The sequence below is a fragment of the Prunus avium genome, chromosome 4 (assembly GCF_965620075.1).
Source record: "Prunus avium chromosome 4, drPruAviu1.hap1.1, whole genome shotgun sequence".
NCBI classification, from domain to species: domain Eukaryota; kingdom Viridiplantae; phylum Streptophyta; class Magnoliopsida; order Rosales; family Rosaceae; genus Prunus; species Prunus avium.
In genome coordinates, this window is record NC_142287.1 from 7,675,335 (window position 1) to 7,681,329 (window position 5,995).

At 39.8% G+C, this 5,995-nt stretch overlaps 1 long non-coding RNA gene across 2 annotated transcripts; it reads right to left on the reverse strand.

Moving 5' to 3' along the window:
- Window positions 1-3,093: 3,093 nt before the first annotated feature.
- Window positions 3,094-5,416, reverse strand: LOC148294739 (uncharacterized). 2 transcript variants are annotated; one of them, XR_015835425.1, is made up of 3 exons: window positions 4,762-5,416; window positions 4,137-4,200; window positions 3,094-3,367 (listed from the first exon to the last, which is right to left on the reverse strand). It is a non-coding gene; the product is annotated as an uncharacterized LOC148294739 (long non-coding RNA). The 2 variants fall into 2 exon arrangements; XR_015835424.1 differs by lacking the exon at window positions 4,762-5,416 and having other exon boundaries at window positions 4,137-4,747.
- Between the last annotated feature and the right edge of the window lie 579 nt (window positions 5,417-5,995).

Sequence of the window (5,995 nt, forward strand, 5' to 3'; positions counted from 1 at the left end):
TCATAGTTCTAGTGATTGGATTTCACCCAAAACACACCAAACGACTCCTCCCACCGTATTATGATGTTGCCGAAGTTTTGGGCTCAATCCGAAATCAATGGGTGCAACAAATTGGACTATTCAAGTTCAAAGGCAGTTCGTTCCAAATTGGAGTAGTTGGGGTAACTCATAGTTCTGGCGATTGGATTTTACTCAAATCACACGAAATGACTCCTCCCACCATAATATGATGTTGCTCAAGTTTTGGGCTCGATCTGAAATGAATAGGTGTAAGAAATTGGACAATTCAAGTTCAAAGGCGTTCCAAATTGGAGTGGTTGGGGTAATTCATAGTTCTGGCGATTGTATTTCACTCAAAACACACCAAATGACTCCTCCCACCATATTATGATGTTGCCCCAGTTTTGAGCTCGATTCGAAATCAATAGGTGTAAGAAATTGGACAATTCAAGTTCAAAGGCAGTTCGTTCCAAATTTGAGTGGTTGGGGTAATTCATAGTTCTAACATATGGATTTAACTCAAAACACACCAAATGACTCCTCCCACCATATTATGATGTTGCCCAGGGTTTGGGCTCGATCCGAAATCAATCGGTGTGAGAAATTGAAAAATTCAAGTTCAACGGCAGTTCGTTCCTATTTGGAGTGGTTGATGTATTCCAAACTTCTAGCGATTGGATTTCTCTCAAAACTCACCAAATGACTCCTCCCACCATATTATGATGTTGCCCAAGTTTTGGGCTCGATCCGAAATGAATAGGTGAAAGAAATTGGACAATTCAAGTTGAAAGGCAGTTCGTTCCAAATTTCAGTGGTTGGGGTAATTCATAGTTCTAGCGAATGGATTTAATTCAAAGCACACCAAATGACTCCTCCCACCATATTATGATGTTGCCCAAGTTTTGGGCTTGATCCGAAAACAATAGGTGTGAGAAATTTGCACAATTCTGGTTCAACGGCAGTTCGTTCCGAATTGGAGTGGTTGGGGTAATTCATAGTTCTAGCGATCGGATTTCACTCAAAACACACCAAATGACTCCTCCCACCATATTACGATGTTGCCCAAGTTTTGGGCTCGATCCGAAATCAATAGGTGTGAGAAATTAGACAATTCAAGTTCAACGGCAGTTCCTAATTGGAGTGGTTGCTGTATTCCATACTTCTATCGGTTGGATTTCACCCAAAACTCACCAAATGACTCCTCCCACCATATTATGATGTAGCCCAAGTTTTGGGCTCGATCCAAAATTAATAGGTATAAGAAATTGGACAATTTAAGTTCAAGGGCAGTTCGTTCCAAATTGGAGTGGTTGGGGTAATTCATAGTTCTAGCGAATGGATTTAATTCAAAACACCCCAAATGACTCCTCCCACCATATTATGATGTTGCCCAAGTTTGGGGCTCGATCCGAAATCAATAGGTGTAAGAAATTGGACAATTCAAGTTGAAAGGCAGTTCGTTCCAAATTGCTGTGGTTGGGGTAATTCATAGTTTTGGCGATTGGATTTCACTCAAAACACACCAAATCACTCCTCCCACCATATTATGATGTTGCCTAAGTTTTGGGCTCTATCCGAAATCAATAGCTGTAAGAAATTGGACAATTCAAATTCAAAGGCAGTTCGTTCCATATTTGAGTGGTTGGGGTAATTCATAGTTCTAGCGAATGGATTTCATTTAAAACACACCAAATGACTCCTCCCAACATATTATGATGTTGCCCAAGTTTTGGGCTCGATCCGAAATCAATAGTTGTGAGAAACTGGACAATTCAAGTTCAACGGTAGTTCGTTCCTAATTGGAGTGGTTGGTGTATTCCATACTTCTAGCGATTCGATTTCACTCAAAACTCACCAAATGACTCCTTCCACCATATAATGACGTTGCCCAAGTTTTGGGCTCGATCCGAAATCAATAGGTGTTTGAAATTGGACAATTCAAGTTCAAAGGCAATTCGTTCCGAATTTGAGTGGTTGGGGTAATTCATAGTTCTAGCGAATGGATTTCATTCAAAACACACCAAATGACTCCTCCCACCATATTATGATGTTGCCCAAGTTTTGGGCTCGATCCGAAATCAATAGGTGTAAGAAATTGGACAATTCAAGTTCAACGGCAGTTCGTTCCTAATTGGAGTGGTTGGTGTATTCCATACTTCTAGCGATTGGATTTCACTCAAAACTCATCAAATTACTACTTCTACCATATTATGATGTTGCCTAAGTTTTGGGTTCGATCCGAAATCAATAGGTGTGAGAAATCGGACAATTCAAGTTCAACGGCAGTTCGTTCCTAATTGGAGTGGTTGTTGTAATTCATTGTTCTGGCGATTGGATTTCACTCAAAACTTACCAAATGACTCCTCCCACCATATTATGATGTTGCCCAAGCTTTGGGCTCGATCCGAAATGAATAGGTGTAAGAAATTGGACAATTCAAGTTCAAAGGCAGTTCGTTCCAAATTGGAGTGGTTGGGGTAATTCATAGTTCTAGCGATTGGATTTCACTCAAAACATACCAAATGACTCCTAATACGATATTAAGTGGTTGCCAAGTTTTGGGCTCGATCCGAAATCAATAGGTGTAAGAAATTGGACAATTCAAGTTTAAAGCCAGTTCGTTCCAAATTGGAGTGGTTGGGGTAACTCATAATTCTGGCGATTGGATTCAACACAAAACACACCAAATGACTCCTCCCACCATATTATGATGTTGCCCAAGTTTTGGGCTCGTTCCGAAATCAATAGGTGTGAGAAATTGGACAATTCAAGTTCAACGGCAGTTCGTTCCAAAGTTGAGTGGTAGGGGTAATTCATAGTTCTAGCGATCGGCTCAAAACACACCAAATGACTCCTCCCACCATATTATGATGTTGCCCAAGTTTTGGACTCGATCCGAAATCAATAGGTGTAAGAAATTGGACAATTCATGACAAGACCCGACCCAAATTCCACTTTGGAATCCGAGTCGAACCCTGTGTGTGTCCGACACCTGGCGGGTGTCAGGCACAAATGACTAATTTGCCCTTCTTACTAAAATCCAAATTCTTTTTAGGTTTGACATCCGCCGAAAATTCGGCAGAGTCTCCTCTGTAAACTGAATCTTTTCCCAAATTTTCACCTGTTGGAAAGCATACATATAAAAAAGAAAACATCACAACCGCCAGCATGCTTTCAACGTACATCCAAACAACTTAACCAACTAACCGGCCTGAGGCCATACAGAAGATCTTTGGGCAAATCTTCAGAGCAACTAATTCAGAATTTAAGATAACAGTATAAATACAAAAAGAACTCCTACGTAGCGGAGGAGATGGATGGAGGAAAGTGATGGCCCTGTGGTGATGTCCCCGTACACGACTACTGCCTGGGGGCGCAAAACATTGAAAAACGTGAGTGGACAAAAATAAAGTTTTAGAACATAAGGTATCAACATACTAACCCCTCTGTTAAAACATTTAGAAAATTTAATCATATCCATGTTCAATATCCGTATGAAAATTCAGGCATGCAAATCCTCATACATATAGCTGAGCATATATTCAGTGAAACATTAACAAAATATCTGAGATTAATAAAGGGAAACAATTTCCTTCCACCTAGGTGTACCCATCATAAATCCGTCAATTCCATAATTTCCGTCAATTCCTCCTAGTAGGTCTCGGTAGCATAAAGTTACTCGAGCCGCATTCCTTGCAAGACTCAGAGGACACTTGGTCCACCCGAGCCGCATTCCTAGCACCACAAAGTTTGAGCGTCCCTGAACTTGTGGGCAATTGTCAAACGCACGCTGACTCATCTGAAGGCAACTGGGATGTCCTTGGACATCATTATAATCGAAAGCAACAATTTATCTGAAGGCAACATTTTTGGGTACCTATGGTGGTTTAAAAACAAAATACATGCCCTTCCTGGAAATTACCATTTTATTCCTCAACCAATCATTCAATATGATTAAAACCTCATTTCTTACTTTCCAAGCCATTTGCATTTAAATATAATAACATATAATCGAGAACATATATATAATTTCATTATTCCTGCTCAGAAAGTAATAGCCATAAATAAATCCTTCAAGATCAAATATTGAAACTTTAATAACATAAAATCCATTTATAAAACAAAAGTCCACTCACTGTGCGTCCGAGTTGCTCTGACCCTTTGAGGGTCCCTCCTTTGAATCAGCTGGTACCCGAGTACCTATTTAAGCCATCATAAATATTAAATCAATAAAATTGCTCAACACAATAATTTAATTTAAAGCCCTGACCCCCGGCTTCTAAAAGTGCGTGTACTAGTTTAAGACCATTCTTATCGAGTACGCTGAACCGGTGTACCATAATCCTTGAATCTTTCTGCAATGCACAAAGAATTCCCCCTAGGAGTAAAACTCCCAAACAACACTTGATAACGAGAGAGGAGTTTGTTTCAGTTATACTCTGTCCGAGAGGTCTAAACTTATTGAATAACCACTAATGTTGGATATGTTGTAGAAAACAGGAAACTGAACAACTTTCAAGAAGAAACCTTGGTCATCTGAACAAAGGAAATCGACATCCAAGAGTGAGTAAGGTGCTGTAGCATTTAAACAGCAGACTAGAGGACTTACTAACTTTGAACAAGGTTTCAGATGGTTATAGAACTTAAATTGCTGTGAATTTTGGATATGTCATATTTCTATAACTAAGGAACAACCTGTATGAAGAAAGTGTTGTCGACTGATCAATAGAAATTAACACACAAGAAAGAATTCGAGCCTACCTCAATACAGCAGAACAAACTAAGTAGGCAACACTTCAACCAGCCTTGAGATGACTACAATTCTTGGATGAAGCTCCAATTTTGACAGATTATAGCCAAGACAAAGACGAACAACTTTGATGAAAGGAACGAAGCCACTAGATCAGAGGAAGGCCACATGCAAGAGTGAATAAGGGCACACTAGAGTGAAACCAGCAAACAGAATGAAAGTGAAGACTAGTCTCAACTTGAACACGATTTACAGTAGATAGAAATCTCCGTTTGCCTTGGAATTTGGATATGTTGTAGATGTTGACCTCAGAAACAATTGTTATGAAGGAATAGAGGTAAGAATCGCAACAGAAACCCGCATGCAAAGAGAAATCCGTGCTTAACACAGAGTATCAGACAGAGATGAGCTGTTCATACTCCAACTGGGGTTTGAGGTGTTTATATTTCTCCGACTGGGCTAATTTTCGGATATGTTCGACTCATGAGGCAGACGAACAAGTTTGAAGAAGGAACTATTTCGTTTCGAGCTCAGGAAGTTGATGCTTTGGACCTGTGAACAGATCAGTAAGTCTTGAGGAGGTTCTGTCGGTTTTGGGATTATGATGGGTTTATGGGACTTGTGCAGAATAGAGAATATTTAGGGAATTTGTTGGGCTTATCAGATTTGGGGGCTCAACAATAACAGACGTGTCGGGAGAGTAAAAAGAGATTTTTCTTCTGGTTTTCTAAAAACAATCTTTGAACTGTTTACAAGTTTGCCACCGGACAAATTCCTTCATCGCAACTTTTTCGTTACAACTCCGCTTCGAGCTCACTACGTGTCTAAGAACTCGTTTCGACGTGCTCTGCATAACGATCCAATCAAAATTTTCAAATTCCTTCCCGGTCAAAAAGTCAACTTTCATACCCGTTAAAATATTCCAGGGGCAAAACAGTCTTTTTCTAGAATAAAATAATAATTGAAAATTAATTAAGGATCGGGTTGTTACAATTCAAGTTCAAAGGCAGTTCGTTCCTGATTGGAGTGGTTGGTGTATTCCATACTTCTAGCGAATGGATTTCACTCAAAACTCACCAAACGACTCCTCCCACCATATTATGATGTTGCCCAAGACTGGGGCTCGATCCGAAATCAATAGGTGTGAGAAATTGAACAATTCAAGTTCAACGGCAGTTCGTTCCTAATTGGAGTGGTTGGTGTATTCCATACTTCTAGCGATTGGATTTCACTCAAAACTCACAA